This window comes from Panulirus ornatus, chromosome 1 (assembly GCF_036320965.1).
Source record: "Panulirus ornatus isolate Po-2019 chromosome 1, ASM3632096v1, whole genome shotgun sequence".
In the NCBI taxonomy this organism is placed as follows: Eukaryota; Metazoa; Arthropoda; class Malacostraca; order Decapoda; family Palinuridae; genus Panulirus; species Panulirus ornatus.
Genome location: NC_092224.1, coordinates 2,649,707 through 2,668,785, shown reverse-complemented (window position 1 = coordinate 2,668,785; position 19,079 = coordinate 2,649,707).

Here is a 19,079-nt window from a genome sequence, read left to right as displayed (position 1 = left end):
GTATTCCCAATCGTCAGCCCTTTTTCAGCACATAAATCTACAAGCTCTTCACCATTTCCATTTACAACACTTAAAACCCCATCTACACCAATTAGTCCCTCAACTGCCACATTGCTCACTTTTGCATTCAAATCACCCATCACTATAACCCGGTCTCGTGCATCAAAACTACTAACACACTCACTCAGCTGCTCGCAAAACACTTGCCTCTCATGATCTTTCTTCTCATGCCCAAGTGCATATGCACCAATAATCACCCATCTCTCTCCATCCACTCTCAGTTTTACACATATCAATCTAGAGTTTACTTTCTTACATTCTATCGCATACTCCCACCACTACTGTTTCAAGAGTAGTGCTATTCCTTCCCTTGCTCTTGTCCTCTCATCAACCCCTGACTTTACTCCAAAAACATTCCAAACCACTCTTCCCCTTTACGCTTGAGCTTCGTTTCACTCAGAGCCAAAACATCCAGGTTTCTTTCCTCCAGTATTCTACCTATCTCTCCTTTTTTCTAATCTTGATTACATCCACACACATTTAGACACCCCAATCTGAGCCTTCGAGGAGGATGAGCACTCCCTGCGTGACTCCTTCTTCTGTTTCCCCTCTTAGAAAGTTAAAATACAAGGGGGGGAGGGTCTCTAGCCCCCCGCTCCCGTCCCCTTTTGTCGTCTTTTACGACACGTGAGGAATGCGTGGGAAGTATTCTTTCTGTTCTATCCCCAGGGATAATATATATATATATATATATATATATATATATATATATATATATATATATATATATATATTTATATATATATATATATATATATATATATATATATATATATATATATATATATATATATATATATATATATATTTTTTTTTTTTTTTTTTTTTTGCGAGGTAGCGCAAGGAAACAGACGAAAGAAATGGCCCACACCCCCCCCATACACATGCACATACACACGTCCACACACGCAAATATACATACCTACACAGCTTTCCATGGTTTACCCCGGACGCTTCACATGCCTTGATTCAATCCACTGACAGCACGTCAACCCCGGTATACCACATCGCTCCACTTCACTCTATTCCTTGCCCTCCTTTCACCCTCCTGCATGTTCAGGCCCCGATCACACAAAATCCTTTTCACTCCATCTTTCCACCTCCATTTGGTCTCCCTCTTCTCCTCGTTCCCTCCACCTCCGACACATATATCCTCTTGGTCAATCTTTCCTCACTCATTCTCTCCATGTGCCCAAACCATTTCAAAACACCCTCTTCTGCTCTCTCAACCACGCTCTTTTTATTTCCACACATCTCTCTTACCCTTACGTTACTTACTCGATCAAACCACCTCACACCACACATTGTCCTCAAACATCTCATTTCCAGCACATCCATCCTCCTGCGCACAACTCTATCCATAGCCCACGCCTCGCAACCATACAACATTGTTGGAACTACTATTCCTTCAAACATACCCATTTTTGCTTTCCGGGATAATGTTCTCGACTTCCACACATTTTTCAAGGCTCCCAAAATTTTCGCCCCCTCCCCCACCCTATGATCCACTTCCGCTTCCATGGTTCCATCCGCTGACAGATCCACTCCCAGATATCTAAAACACTTCACTTCCTCCAGTTTTTCACCATTCAAACTCACCTCCCAATTGACTTGACCCTCAACCCTACTGTACCTAATAACCTTGCTCTTATTCACATTTACTCTTAACTTTCTTCTTCCACACACTTTACCAAACTCCGTCACCAGCTTCTGCAGTTTCCTCACATGAATCAGCCACCAGCGCTGTATCATCAGCGAACAACAACTGACTCACTTCCAAGCTCTCTCATCCCCAACAGACTTCATACTTGCCCCTCTTTCCAAAACTCTTGCATTTACCTCCCTAACAACCCCATCCATAAACAAATTAAACAACCATGGAGACATCACACACCCCTGCCGCAAACCTACATTCACTGTATATATATATATATATATATATATATATATATATATATATATATATGTGTGTGTATATATACATATATATCTCCCTTACCGTACCGTTTAAGTACATAACGTGCGGTGTTGGTCGTAACTTGTACACAACCAGCCGTAGAAGGAAGATAATGACGGAGATTGTTAACACGCTAACCCATCCTTGCCACAAGAGTGATGACCCTCCCAGGTCACCACACTCAGGCACCTCTAATATCCTCCAGGTCCGCTAGGAGTGCCCTACCATCTTCTCTCCAGCTGATGGAGGGTCACTGGATGACATGATCCAGCTGTGACTGGCGGGGCTGGTCACTGGTAGCTATAATGAGGGATAGTGGTTGTATCGGGGGTGGCCGCTCGCTGCTGCAGACCAGCGTCCGACCAGTCCAGTTTTTCTCCTCTCCGCCGTGTGTGTGTGTGTGTGTGTGTGTGTGTGTCAAACGGTCGGTAAGGGTCCTCCACCCGTACGGTGTCAAAGGCCATTCCATCATACCTCAGGGTCGTACCCTTGTCTTCAGGAGCTGTACTCTCCTGCTCAAAGGTCGTACCGTCGTGCTCAAGAAATGTACTGCAGTGCTCAGGGTTGTACCGTCGTGCTTACGTGGTCCATTTCCGAACATAAAGTATTGAAACACTGGGAAAACTGATATTCTACCTTCCTAAACCAATCTTCTTCCCTTTGTAAACTTGTGGTCCATACACAGTATTAACAGTTTCCTTACCAACAACAATAATGATAACTAAACATCAGAAAACCTCCACACTGAGGCCTGTGCCTGGTGATGATAAATGGGTCTCATGGAAGCTTTCGTGAGAACTTCAAGTCCTGGTTGATGTGTGAGGCTGAAATATGGGTGTGATGATGTGTGGGCGTAATAACGTATGTGCGTAATGGGGCGTCGGTATAGATTTAGGCGTAGGATCAGGGAATCGGGCGGGTGGGACTGCGTTCACGTGTCATGAAATATGCCCACACGATTTACAACTAGTGTAACGTAGGTATGAGTGTACCTGGGTGTCACGGAGTGTATAACGTAGGTATGAGTGTACCTGGGTGTCACGGTGTGTATAACGTAGGTATGAGTGTACCTGGGTGTCACGGAGTGTATAACGTAGGTATGAGTGCTTCTGGGTGTCACGGTGTGTATAACGTAGGTATGAGTGTACCTGCGTGTCACGGTGTGTATAACGTAGGTGTGAGTGTACCTGGGTGTCACGGTGTGTAAGGATAGGTTAACCAAGATGTAGTCATGTGTGTAATCTGTGTAATTAGATCCCACACTTACACGTGTAGAGATGTGCACTTTTTTACGTACACAGTAGAATGTACACACAGGCAAAAACGTTTTTGCCATTCCCGCGGCCAGCCAGCCAACCAGCCAGCCAGATATCACCATATAGCCGCAGGGGACCATACAGCTGCGGCAGCTGAGCCGCATCTGCCGCACGTGTCGCTAATTACCTTAATCTGGAGACTATGCGGAAAATGTTCCATACACTCTCATGTTGAGCGGGTAATTAAGTACAGGATGACGACCAATAATACAGTCATAATGGCCTGGAATATGCATTCTAATGTGATCTCCGCAGGATACACCCACCTGCTGGGTATAGGCACCGTATGTGTGCGTGTCTGTGTCTGTCTGTGTCTGTCTGTATGTATGTACGTCTGTGATATGCGATTTGTCTAATAAAGGGAGGGATTTTTATACTCTTGGGGACCCGTCTCTTGAACGTTCTCTACTATCATGCAACTTTTGAAACTACCGTGTCCTGTCCTCTGTGACTGTATTTTCATTCAGTTTATTCCATTCATCGAATGCCCTTATACAATAACGGTACTTCTGTAACTTCTTTCTAACAAGATCTTTCTTAACTTTCTTATCACACCCTCTAGTTCTTCCTTCCTTGCTTTTTTCAAAGTTGTGCTGAGACTAGGTCGCTCCTTACTCTTCTACCTTCCATGGTGGGCAAATCTAAGGTCTTTGGCATTTCCCTGTAACTTGTTTTTCTTACTTCTTTGTTGCTATCCTCTAGATCTTCTCTAAGAGTTCTATGTAATTCTTCAGGTGCGGTGTCCAGCTTGAGTAGTATATTTCCCTGTAACTTGTTTTTCTTACTTCCTTGTTGCTATCCTCTAGATCTTCTCTAAGAGTTCTATGTAATTCTTCAGGTGCGGTGTCCAGCTTGAGTAGTATATTCTAGTTTTGGCCTAATGTAGGAAGTGAACAGCTTGCTGGATATCTCCTAATCTGTAAACTTGAACGCTATTCTAGTATTTGCTAGCCGCCAGTTTGTCTCCTATAGTGTTCTAAAGTGGGACTCTGGCAACAGGTTGAGGGCTAGGTCAACTCCCATGTCTCTCTCATACACATATTCCTGTAGTTTATTTCCTGCTAAACAATATTCACACGGAGGCCTTCTATCACAGGGAGCCATCCACCTTACTTTACTCCGAGTGAACTTCATCTATTACCTTTGGGTATATCTAGGTCCCCTTGTAAGTTAATGCTAACCACCTCACTTTTTACTTCCCTTGTGAACTTTATATCACCTGCAAACATGTCTAGGTAATAGTTCATACCTTCTGGCAAGTCATTCACATAGATCAAGAAGAGTAATGATCTCAGAACAGAACCCTGTGGCACTCCAATGATAACCTCAGTCCATTTCGAGGCCTCTCTGACGTGTGTCCTTTGCTCCCTTCAACTAAATTTTCTATCCATCTTGTTCCCGCTAGGTGATGCAGCTGCTTGATAAGCCTCCCTTGAGGGAAATGCTTTCTTGCAAAACAGATAAAAACGATCCATCCAGTCTTCCCTTTTGTCTAAAACCAAGTTTACTCTCTCGTAGAAATCTTGGAGGTTATCTACACATGATCTCTCACTTAAACCGTTTTGTCTGTCACTCGGGTAACTTCTCTTTGGGAAGTCATCCAGTTAAGATTATCTGTCCCACGACCTCGCAGACTATATCCGTCAAGTAGACTGGCTTGTAGTCAGTTTCTCTTCCCCGACTCCTTTCTTATTGATCGGTTTTACGTTTGCCCTTCCCTGCTACCTTGGCAAACTACCTTTTTCCAGTGACATTTTGAACAGTATTTCAGGAGGTCTGGTGAGTGTATAAGGATACACTTCTAGCTAATGCGGTGAAATGTCATCAGGAGCGTGAGACTTGTATGGGTCAAGACCCCTCAGTATTCAGTTTGTGTCTCTGCTGGATATCTCATTGCCTTCTAAAACCTCCCATTCCATGTCATTGGTGCTGTGGCAATCGTGTCTTCCACTGTGAAATTACTTTAGAACTTATCATTCAGTAGTTCACATGTCCTTACATCATCCTGTTTGAGGGATTAAGGCGTAACGCCTTAATCCCTCAAACTGATTAGCTGCTATTCAACTGACAATTCACTCCCGATGGCTGTAGTGTCACCCACATCTTCGTCACAGAATATCTCGACGCTCTTTAGCATTTAGACATCTTTAATTGAACCATCCTTCCTTCTGACTCATCCTTACCTCTGTATATGAGGCTACAGGCACCCAAGCCCCTACTCCACTGTGAATTTTACAGAGCCTTTCACCAAATGCTATAGTTCATGGCTAGTGATCTGTGTTTCTAGTCTATGTTACCATATATAGTTTTCACAATTGTGTTTCTTCTTTAAGTGTTGTTTCATCTCTGCTCTTTCAACATCCTCCTTTACCATATACTCAAACTTAAGCGTTCACTGCTATTTTGGTACAGGAAATGTTCCTATATATATTAAAAACCTGCGTCTTCATGACTCCTTATCACCATGAGAATCCAAATTTTCCCAGACTATCTCTTTAAAACTGAAATCCCATATTATCAGCACTGATATATCATCTCTAATAAGTGAGTGTTTTACTGCTTCATGTAACATGCTGATTGTTTCTTAGCTGTTCTCATGTTATATTTGTTCTGAATCGTTGAAATTCTTTGGAGGAGTATATGATACCATCTTTATTCACCTCTTACTTACAGTTACTCCTTCCGTTACATACTGTCTAAATGAACCATCTTCCACTGTTTCCCGAAACTTGCCATCATGTACACCTCCCTGCAGAACAGGTGGGATGTATCTCTTTAGTAAACTTTGTTTTCATGACTTCAGCAATACCAGGTGCACTCCAGCAATACCAGGTGCACTCCAACAGTACCGCGTGCACTCCAACAATACCAGGTGCACTCCAACAATACCAGGTGCACGCCAACAATATCAGGTGCACTTTCCCTCATACAGTCCTTGAATTCTTGCACTTTACCATAAACTACTAATCCATCAGCATTTGTAAGTATTACTTTCAGTCTGACATTACCATCACTCAAGTCTCCTGACCTCAGAGTGTTGCTTGAGTCCTCTTGTTGCCTTCAAACTGTCTTCTTTGCTTTTCTTCTTCTCTTTCCGTGATGTCTCACATTTGATGATTATCCCACTGATTGCACCTTGGCTATATGTACCATACCTTGCCCTAAGTACCTTATGTCTAGATGACTCTAAATCAAACTTAACCATAACTGGTCATCCCTGTACGTTTTGATTATAGCCAACAAATAATCTTTCTTTCATCACAGAATTAACGTCAAGCAGTTCCATAACCTTCAGTCATGAGCATTCATTCTTTCTTTCTCATTTCTTCATTATCTGGTGTACGGTTTTCTTCCAAATCAAAAATTAATCAGTGAATTACGACAGTCAACTTCCTACATTACTTTATTGTCCTTCTAGTTATGGTTTCCTCGACTTTCCGCTGAACTTAAGTGCTGATATCAACCTCTGTGCCGCTGACTATCTCTAACATCTCCCTTTTTACTAACAGAGACTCATTTCGTATTCCCTTTGCCTTCCTAAACATTTCAGCAACGAAGCCAAAAACTTGGATTGCTCCATCCCTAACAGCGCAGACTATTCTTTCTACAACTTCACTTAATTTCCTGTGCACCTCTGTATATCTCTAGGTCTATCTTCCACCGAATCAATCTTCATGCTTTGTGTTTGTTGACCGACTTTCCAAATTGCTGTGTTCACACTTCCTGCCTACTACTGTCCATAAGTTCTATAGGCATTATAGGTATGTTCTCCTTCTGAGCAGTTAGCCCCAAGGACATCTTAAAGAGACACATCTGACCTTTCTTGCTTTTCATTAAGTTCACTTTTCCTCTGGTTGCATACATTCTGAATCACCTCAACAAATTACAGTCGTTGTTCGTACCCAGTGATTGTATTTCTCCAATCCCTAATAAGTTGCTTCCGTACCTCATGACAACTTTAATGATCTAATTGTGGTAACATCTGATCCTGGTTTGTTGTCATTTCCAACATCTCCAGACTCTTGCTCTCTGATGACACGCTCTTGTTTTCTCCTCGTGGATCGAGTCACAACCACCTGGTCTCCATACTTTCAACTTGTTTGTGTACATTTCGGACAAAATATCATGCTGAAAACTATGAAAAATTTTATCCTCATTGGCTTTGCTAATGTTTGATAATAGGTTTAACTTAAACTGGCTAAGCTGGAATAAATTTCCCTGCCTTCTTTGAATGTGTGTGTGTGTGTGTGTGTGTGTGTGTGTGTGTGTGTGTGTGTGTGTGTGTGTGTGTGTGTGTGTGTGTGTTATGTGGAGCCACTTTTACTCTCGTGTTGCCCCGTTACGAAGTAGTAGTAGCAGTAGACCTTGGTAACCTGTTGTGTTGATTGACCCACCATTCTCCAATGTTTCCTATACTTGTCTTTGATAATAGTAACAATAACAATAATAATAATGATGATACTGATAATATAATAATAATAATGATAATAATTATGATGATGATAATAATAATGATAATAATTATGATGATGATAATAATAATAATAATAATAATAATAATAATAATGATAATAATAATAATAATAATAATAATAATAATAATAATAATAATGATAATAAAAATAATAATAATAACGATAATAATAATAATAATAATAATGATAATAATAATGATTATGATAATAATGATAATAAAAACAATGATGATAATAATAATAATAATAATAATAATAATAATAATAATAATAATAATAATGATAATAATAATAATAATAATAATAATAATAATAATAATAATAATGATAATAATAATAATAATAACGATAATAACAAAAATATTTGTTATCATCATTATTACTATTATCATAATTATTAATATTGATATTGTTATTATTGTTATTATTATCAAATCATTATTATCATCATTATTATTATTATCATTATCATTATTATTAGAAGAATAAACAGCTTTCGTAACCAAATACAACCAAAAGCTGATAAGATTAACAGCTATTACATTCACCACAAAAATCAGAGCAACAAAAAGGTGATCACAACAGTCTTTACATGTATGGTATGATTGAGGTCAATATATAACGTAATGATTTTTCAAGACGTCCACAGTGGTTGAGGTGGAGCTTTTCTTGTCGAGGTCTGAACTAGCTCGGATGGGGTCGATGCAGTGGTGGCGTTGAACTGTAACTCGAGGACGACTGATCTCAGGTGGCAAGATATGACGGTGGCGGAAACTGCTTAATCTTGACATGACTGAAGAAATAAGACCCTATGCTTATGGCATTGAATGAACTCATGGATGAACGTACAGGTGAATATGCAAGTGGAATATTCTCGCTGGTTAAAAATAGAAAGATAAACCATGAAAGTACGGGAAACCCATCTGTGTTGTGAGTCTGGCCATTCTCAAGCTCGCTTCTCTTGCCTTGATGTCTTGTTCCTCTACGCTAGTCTGTCCGGAGCTGCAACCCCTCCCCCTTTTTCCCCCATCATCACCCCGCAATCATACCACTTAGCCACGTAAACCGCTCATGAAAACAAACACCACAAACATCAGCTCACACAATCCAGCTCCAGTGTATAGGAGGGGAGGAGCGGGGTGAGGGTGGCCAGAGTCGGGATCGCATAACGAGGTGCATTAAAAGCCCCCCAGCTGCAGCGGCGGTATTATCGGTGGTAAGAGTGTAGAGGGTGTGTGTGTGTGTGTGTGTGTGTGGACGAGACTATTGTGGAGGCGCCCGCCACTTGGCAGCCCCAGTGTTAGGGTGGGTTGGCTCTGTCCCCAGGATTATGGTCGGTAATCTCATTAATGGGTAAGTGATCGGAAACTACCGCTCGCCTACTAGCTCCCCCAACTGCATTCCCATGCTCTTAAAACACCGTTCCCTCCCGGGACCTTTGTTCAGGCCAGCCTCCTACTGTTTTTCTATGGCCTCCTGCACCGGCCGCTTCACGCCTCAGTTCTCAACAATCACGTGCAGTTTTTATGGGTACAGGGCAGGTTTTGCCCTCATGAAGGATGGCATCCTGTCATCCAAGGTAGCAACTTCATTTGTTTCTCAGAGTAACACACAACTCTGTCTGGGGGAAATAACACGGCGAACTTTGACCACTTGAGCACTGCTGTATGACTTTGCGTACGATGGCTCAGCCTCAGATAAGTATATAAACTACTTGTTCGCTGTTTCCCGCACTAGCGAAGTGGCGCCAGGAACATACAAAGAAAGACCGCATTCGCTCACATCCATTCTCTTGGTGGATGTGTGGGTATTATATATCGAAATGCTACAGTCACGGTCATAGGTAAATTCTCATCGAAACCAGGTCTTTAGAGAGAGAGAGAGAGAGAGAGAGAGAGAGAGAGAGAGAGAGAGAGAGAGAGAGAGAGAGAGAGAGAGAGAGAGAGAGAGAGAGAGAGAGTTAAAAAGATAAAGGGGTAAGAGAATGAAAAATTTCTTTTGTGACAGACCAACTCATACCTGGTAGGGGACGCGAGATGCATAGAGTTCCACTGCTTAGTGTAAGTTAACTGACAGATCTGACAATAACACACATTTGAGGTACAGGCAGGTTACACAGCAGTCATGTGACACATTGACTTGTCGTGTATTCCGTGGCCTAGGCAATGGCTGGAGCAAACAAGTACCCGAATTACGGGAGGAGAAACCGAAATCGTAGCTGTAGAAAAAGGAAAGAGAGCTACCACAGCTGCATGGGATAAGTGGGTTTAATTTGTTATCTGACGGGAGAGTTGACAGGTTAGGTTACTTAGACAGGCCTCAGTTATGAGGTTTTATAGTACCAGAACCTTCCCAAATGTGGGAATAGAATTTTGCAGAACACCGTATGAATTATTTGCACAATCAGAACAACTGTTCAACAGAGCAGAATCTTTGGCCTTTTTTGAAAGCCATCCTCAGTTGACTATGTATTGCAGGGTTTCCAAAATTAATTAAGGGTTACGGGTTACTGTGCTCAGTGGTGGAATTATGCAGCTATCAAAGGAGATAGAAAAGTTGTAATCTTAGAGAGGAAAATACGTATAACTTGGCTTTGGAGCGTCAAAGCTAAGAGGTTACGTCTGTTCCAATGGACAGTCCTGTCTACATCTGAGATGCAGCAAGACTGCTGTGAATGTGACAAAAGACGAGGCGTAGATCGAAAGAGAAAAGACAAAGTAAATTTGAAAGTGATGCAAGAATGTAGGGACAAGTCGTCATTGAACGACGTCATTAGAGTGTATATATATATATATATATATATATATATATATATATATATATATATATATATATATATATATATTATCCCAGGGGATAGAGGATTAAGAATACTTCCCACGTATTCCCTGCGTGTCGTAGAAGGCGACTAAAAGGGGAGTGAGCGGGGGGCTGGAAATCCTCCCCTCTCGTTTTTTGTTTTTTTTTTTTTATTTTCCAAAAGAAGGAACAGAGGGGGGGCCAGGTGAGGATATTCCAAAAAAGGCCCAGTCCTCTGTTCTTAACGCTACCTCGCTAACGCGGGAAATGGCGAATAGTTTAAAAGAAAGAAAAGATATATATATATATATATATATATATATATATATATATATATATATATATATATATATATATATATATATATATATATATATATGTATGTATATTTATCTTATTTATTTATTTTGCTTTGTCGCTGTCTCCCGCGTTAGCGAGGTAGCGCAAGGAAACAGACGAAAGAATGGCCCAACCCACCCGCATTCACGTCCACACACGCAAATATACATACCTATACATCTTAACATATACATATATATACACACACACAGACATATACATATATACACATGTACATATTCATACTGTCTGCCTTTATTCATTCTCATCGCCACCCCGCCACACATGAAATAACAACCCCCTCCCCCATCATGTGCGCGAGGTAGCGCTAGGAAAAGACAACAAAGTCCACATTCGTTCACACTCAGTCTCTAGCTGTCATGGAATAATGCACCGAAACCACAGCTCCAGCTCCCTTTCCACATCCAGGCCCCACAAAACTTTCCATGTTTTACCCCAGACGCTTCACACGCCCTCGCTCAATCCATTGACAGCACGTCGACCCCGGTATACCACATCGTTCCAATTCACTCTATTCCTTGCACGCCTTTCACCCTCCTGCATGTTCAGGCCCCGATCACTCAAAATCTTTTTCATTCCATCTTTCCATCTCCTGTTTGGTCTCCCACTTCTCCTCGTTCCCCCCACCTCTGACACATATATCCTCTTGGTCAATCTTTCCTCACTCATTCTCTCCATGTTACCAAACCATTTCAAAACACCCTCTTCTGCTCTCTCAACCACACTCTTTTCTGGGAGGTGGGCAGATTAGAAAGGGTAGTGAGTAGTGGGATGAAGAAGTAAGATTATTAGTGAAAGAGAAGAGAGAGGCATTTGGACGATTTTTACGGGGAAATAATGCAATTGAGTGGGAGATGTATAAGAAAAAGAGGTAGGAGGTCAAGAGAAAGGTGCTAGAGGTGAAAAAGAGGGCAAATGAGAGTTGGGGTGAGAGAGTATCATTAAATTTTAGGGAGAATAAAAAGATGTTTTGGAAGGAGGTAAATTAAGTGTGTAAGACATGATAATAAATGGGAACTTCAGTGACGGGGGCTAATGGGGAGGTGATAACAAGTAGTGGTGATGTGAGAAGGAGATGGAGTGAGTATTTTGAAGGTTTGTTGAATGTGTTTGATGATAGAGTGGCAGATATAGGGTGTTTTGGTCGAGGTGGTGTGCAAAGTGAGAGGGTTAGGGAAAATGATTTGGTAAACAGAGAAGAGGTAGTAAAAGCTTTGCGGAAGATGAAAGCCGGCAAGGCAGCGGGGTTGGATGGTACCTGCAGTGGAATTTATTAGAAAAGGGGGTTACTCTACTGTTGACTGCCTGGTAAGGTTATTTAATATATGTATGACTCATGGTGAGGTGCCTGAGGATTGGCGGAATGCGTGCATAGTGCCATTGTACAAAGGCAAAGGGGACAAAGGTGAGTGCTCAAATTACAGAGGTATAAGTCTGTTGAGTATTCTTGGTAAATTATATGGGAGGGTATTGATTGAGAGGGTGAAGGCATGTACAGAGCATCAGATTGGGAAAGAGCAGTGTGGTTTCATAAGTGGTAGAGGATGTGTGGATCAGGTGTTTGCTTTGAAGAATGTATGTGAGAAATACTTAGAAAAGCAAATGGATTTGTATGTAGCATTTATGGATCTGGAGAATGCATATGATAGAGTCGATAGATATGCTCTGTGGAAGGTATTAAGAATATATGGCGTGGGAGGCGAGTTGTTAGAAGCAGTGAAAAGTTTTTATCGAGGATGTAAGGCATGTGTACGTGTATGAAGAGAGGAAAGTGATTGGTTCTCAGTGAATGTAGGTTTGCGGCAGGGGTGTGTGATGTCTCCATGGTTGTTTAATTTGTTTATGGATGGGGTTGTTAGGGAGGTGAATGCAAGAGTTTTGCAAAGAGGGGCAAGTATGCAGTCTGTTGTGGATGAGAGAGCCTAGGAAAAGACTCAGTTGTTGTTCGCTGATGATACAGCGCTGGTGGCTGATTCATGTAAGAAACTGCAGAAGCTGGTGACTGAGTTTGGTAAAGTGTGTGAAAGAAGAAAGTTAAGAGTAAATGTGAATAAGAGCAAGGTTATTAGGTAAAGTAGGGTTGAGGGTCAAGTCAATTGGGAGGTAAGTTTGAATGGAGAAAAACTGGAGGAAGTAAAGTGTTTTAGATATCTGGGAGTGGATCTGGCAGCGGATGGAACCATGGAAGCGGAAGTGAATCATAGGGTTGGGGAGGGGGCGAATTATTCTGGGAGCCTTGAAGAATGTGTGGAAGTCGAGAACATTATCTCGGAAAGCAAAAATGGGTATGTTTGAAGGAATAGTGGTTCCAACAATGTTGTATGGTTGCGAGGCGTGGGCTATGGATAGAGTTGTGCGCAGGAGGGTGGATGTGCTGGAAATGAGATGTTTGAGGACAATATGTGGTGTGAGGTGGTTTGATCGAGTAAGTAATGAAAGGGTAAGAGAGATGTGTGTAAATAGAAAGAGTGTGGTTGAGAGAGCAGAAGAGGGTGTTTTGAAATGATTTGGTCACATGGAGAGAATGAGTGAGGAAAGATTGACCAAGAGGATATATGTGTCGGAGGTGGAGGGAACGAGGAGAAGTGGGAGACCAAATTGGAGGTGGAAAGATGGAGTGAAAAAGATTTTGAGTGATCGGGGCCTGAACATGCAGGAGGGTGACAGGCGTGCAAGGAATAGAGTGAATTGGAACGATGTGGTATACCGGGGTCGACGTGCTGTCAATGGATTGAACCAGGGCATGTGAAGCGTCTGGGGTAAACCATGGAAAGTTGTGTGGGGCCTGGATGTGGAAAGGGAGCTGTGGTTTCGGTGCATTATTACATGACTGCTTGAGACTGAGTGTGAACGAATGGGGCCTTTGGTGTCTTTTCCTAGCGCTACCTCGCGAACAGACGCACATAGCCAGCTGATAGCGTTTTACCGAACCTAACTGTACAACTGTACCTAACTGTTCGATCCTGGCTGTTGGAGGTTTGTATTTTCTATGAAGGTGCGCGTTCATATGCACTTTATTCGTATTCATATACCTCCGCGTTGTACAGTTAGGTTCGGTAAAACCCTATCAGCTGGCTATGTGCGCCTGTTCGGAAACAACCAGTATAGACCCCGTTGCTCACTATTGTGAGACGAAGGGTATTCGAGTACTTAGTATTTCGAATAGTTGTTTCCTATTATACAGTCCCATAGCCTAGCGGTTAGCATGCCTGCCTCTTGCACAGGGGTCCCGGGTTCGATCCTGGCTGTTGGAGGTTTGTATGATATATATATATATATATATATATATATATATATATATATTCCCTGGGGATAGGGGAGAAAGAATACTTCCCACGTATTCCCTGCGTGTCGTAGAAGGCGACTAAAAGGGAAGGGAGCGGGGGGCTGGAAATCCTCCCCTCTCGTTTTTTTTTTTTTCTTTTTTTTTTCCAAAAGAAGGAACAGAGAAGAGGTCCAGGTGAGGATATTCCCTCAAAGGCCCAGTCCTCTGTTCTTAACGCTACCTCGCTATCGCGGGAAATAGCGAATAGTATGAAAAAAAAAATATATATATATAGATATAGATATATAGATATAGATATAGATATATAGATTGATAGATGAATAGACTGATAGATAGAAAGACAGATAGATAGGTAGATAGATTAACTTCAATTTCGATCCCATTTACATTAAGTGAAACAATTCCACATAGCCTTTCATCTTGCTCAGTCAGATCCTTACCCTGTGAGCAGAATACTCAGGGGAATACAGCCTTCTAACACAACCGCTGCTCTTCTTAATCACTCACTCTGCATATCAAATTGTTTTGCCAGGCGAGACAAACGTCTCTTTTCAGATATGTTTATCTGTGCATACAACCCGTACCTACTACACATGAAGCTCCATATCTTCTACACTTGAGTCCCTGATCGATTCATCTATCCACTTCTTTCTCAGTGTTTTCATTCTCCTTCTTCATTCATTCGTACCGACTTGCAGTCCTAATGAAATTATCATTTTCCAAGCTGTCATACATTGTCAAGCCATGGTTAAGAGCTTTCACTCATGTCCTCCCTGACAACTTCCTTTCACATATCTTTCTCACCTCTTCATTGTGTTCGTCTATTCATTTCATTCATTCCACCCATATTACATAAGGTATTCACCTCGACTGCTCTTATTTCTTACCTATCTGGCACTAGGATATCAGTGGCCTCACATTCATATCAAACTCTATTACATATCCCACATACGAGCTTCTTGTACACTCTACCTATACCCGTATATATTTATGTCTTTCCAGAGTTCTTAGAAACCTTCATTCCTCCCCGTCACCCGACACTGCAGGGTATGAAAGTGGATCAAAAAACAACTACGGTCATATTACGCATCCCTGACGTACTCCTACATACCATCATTTACTCTCAGATACTCACAACTTCCATCGTAAAATTCCTTAACACCACTTCGAAGTCTTTCATGCGCACCACACGGGCTGACAACTCCCACAGTCCATTATATTCACTCTATCAAACATCTTTACAAAATTCGTAAATGATGCTTTACACCTTCGTCTTCTCCTCGGCTGTTCCCTCCAACACCTGCCACATAACAAAAACTTGGTCTGTCCTCACTTGTCGCTTTCTAAACACACAATGTTCTTCTGCAAGGTATTGACCAATGGTCTTATCATAATTAGTCACATTCTCAACACACAAGTTAACAACTACGCTAAGGAAACATTTCCCTGTAAATCAGACCATCTTGTTCTTCCTTTACGCAGTACAATGATCATCGTTTGAGTCTAGTCGTCAGATCCTCAACCACTCCTCTGTACGTTTCAGATTTCTCTACCACCCTGTCACGTCCATTCTTTGATATCTCACATTATTTTGTTTTGTTTTGTTTTGTTTTTGAGGTAACTCCATTAAATATTCTTCCTTTCTCTCATATCTATTTTACGATCTTTTCATCTCTGACCCTAAAGTGTCCTACATCTCAACCAATTACCTCTAGATTGTTCATAAATAATCATTAATTACTCTTCAATCGCACTGATATCCTGCCATTCTCATTGTATTTCAAAAACCTACTTTTTAAACTCGTCTTTACTTTCAGTACCCTCCACCTACACAACAGAAAGCAGCCAGCCAGCCATTCCTCCAAACCCTTCCTCTGGTTCATCCCACCACACACACCACACTGTCATTAGCCCACACTAGCTGTGACAGCTTCCACACCGTGTTACCAACGTCCACCTGCCATGCTCTCACTAACGTGATGTAAATCTGTAACAACAAAAAAGGACAGCCAGAGTGATTATAGACAGCTGATACACTCGTAACCAAACCACTTCCTCACTCCATCTACTATTCCTTCCCTCGTAGGACCGCGACGACAAAACCTGGCACCAACATTACCAAACCCTCCAAGCACACACCACAGAAGGAAAACTTTCAACTGTGTCAACACCCGCCTTTTCTAAACCCATAAATTCTGCCAATATTTTCTATTTCTTATAGCGCTTTCCCCGCTACCAGACTTCTTTTTCTTGGGGACTTTCTCCATAACCTGATTTCTTTTACTCCATGACTTTCTCCACCACCACCACCACCACCACCATCATCATCGTTGTGCAGAAATCTGCCGTATACACCACCGTGTCGTGGTATGTCCTCCTTAACCTCCACCTTACAAGGGTCACCATAGTTCATTGACGAGATCATCCACAGTCTTATAATACTCCCTGACTATGTAAAGACGAGATATTCTTGCAATAATCTCAACTCCTTTTTCACACACACACACACACACACACACACACACACACACACACACACACACACACACATACACACAAATATTCTTATTCATTGATTATACTTAATCGCCGTCTCCCGCGTTAGTATAGTGGCGCAAGAAAACAATCGAAGAATGGCCCAACCCACCCACATACACACGTATATACACAAATGCCCACACTCGCACATATACATACATATACATTTCAACGAGGCATGGGCTATACATATACATACAAAGACATATACATATGTACACATGTACATACTTATACTTTCTGCCTTCATCCATTCTCGACGCCACCCCGCCACACATGAAATAGGATCCCCCCCCCCCCTCCAGCGAGTTAAAATAGAAATAAAAAGGGCCACATTCGTTCACACTCAGTCTCTAGCTGTCATGTGTAATACACCAAAACCACAGCTCCCTTTCCACATCCATGCCCCACAGACCTTTCCATGGTTTGCCCCAGACGCTTCACATGCCCTGGTTCAATCCAATGACAGCACGTCCACCCCGGTATACCACATCGTTCAAGTTCAATATAATCCTTGCACACCTTTCACCCTCCTGTATGTTCAGGTCCCGATCGCTCAAAAATTTTTTCACTCCATCCTTCCACCTCTAATTTGGTCTCCCGCTTCTTTGTTCCCTCCACATCTAATTTGGTCTCTCGCTTCTTTGTTCCTTCCACCTCTAATTTGGTCTCTCGCTTCTCCTTGTTCCTTCCACCTCTGACACATATGTCCTCTTTGTCAGTCTTTGCTCACTCATTCTCTCCATGTGTCCAAACCATTTCAACACACCCTCTTTTGCTCTCTCAACCACACTCTTTTTATTACCACACATCTCTTTTATCTTTCATTACTTACTCGATCAAACCACCTCACGCCACATATTGTCTTAAAGCATTTCATTTCCAACACATCCACCCTCCTCTGCACAACCTTATCTATAGCCCATGCCTCGCAACCATATAACATTGTTGGAACCACTATTCCTTCAAACATACCCATTTTTGCTCTCTGAGATAATGTTCTCGCCTTCCACACATTCCTCAACTCCCCCAGAGCCTTCGCCCCCTCCCCTATCCTGTCACTCACTTCTGCTTCCATTGTTCCATCCGCTACTAAGTCCACTCCCAGATATCTAAAACACTTTACTTCCTCCGGTCTTTTTCCATTCAAACTTACCTCCCAGTTAACTTGTCCCTCAACCCTACTGAACCTAATAACCTTGCTCTTATTCATATTTGCTCTCAGCTTTCTTCTTTCACACACTTTACCAAACTCAATCACCAACGTCTGCAGTTTCTCACCCGAATCAGCCACCAGCGCTGTATCATCAGCGAACAACATATGACTCACTTCCCATGCCCTCTTGTCCACAACATTCTACATACTCGCCCGTCTCTCCAAAACTCTAGCATTCACCTCCTTAACCACACCATCCATAAACAAATGAAACAACCATGGAGACATCACGCACCCCTGCCGCAAACCGACATTCACTGGGAACCAGCCACTTTCCTCTCTTCCTACTTGTACACATGCCTTACATCCTTGGTAAAAACTTTTCACTGCTTCTAGCAACTTACCTCCAATACCATATACTCTTAAACCTTCCACAAAGCATCTCTATCAACCCTATCATATGTCTTCTCCAGATCCATAAATGCTACATACAAATCAATTTGTTTTTCTAAGTATTTCTCACATACATTCTTCAAAGCAAACACCTGACCCACACATCCTCTACCACTTCTGAAACCTTACTGCTCTTCCCCAATTTAATGCTCGTTACATGCCTTTACCCTTTCAGTCAATACCCTCCCATATAATTTCTCACGAATACTCAACAAACATATGCCTCTGATTCGAACACTCACCTTTATCCTCTTTGCCTTTGTACAATGGCACTATGTATGGATTCCGCCAGTACTTAAGAACTTCATCATGATCCATACATACAGTGACTATCGTTACCAACCAATCAGCAGCACAGTCTCCCCCTTTCTTAACAAATTCCACTGCAATACCATCCAAACGCACTGCCTTGCCGGCTTTCATCTTCCGCAAAGCTTTCACTACCTCTTCTCTGTTTACCAAACCATTCTACCTGAACTCTCACACTTTGCACACCACCCCGACCAAAAAACACATATATATATACGCAGGAGGGTGGATGTGCTTGAAATGAGATGCTTGAGGACAATGTGTGGTGTGAGGTGGTTTGATCGAGTAAGTAATGTAAGGGTGAGAGAGATGTGCGGAAATAAAAAGAGCGTGGTTGAGAGAGCAGAAGAGGGTGTTTTGAAATGGTTTG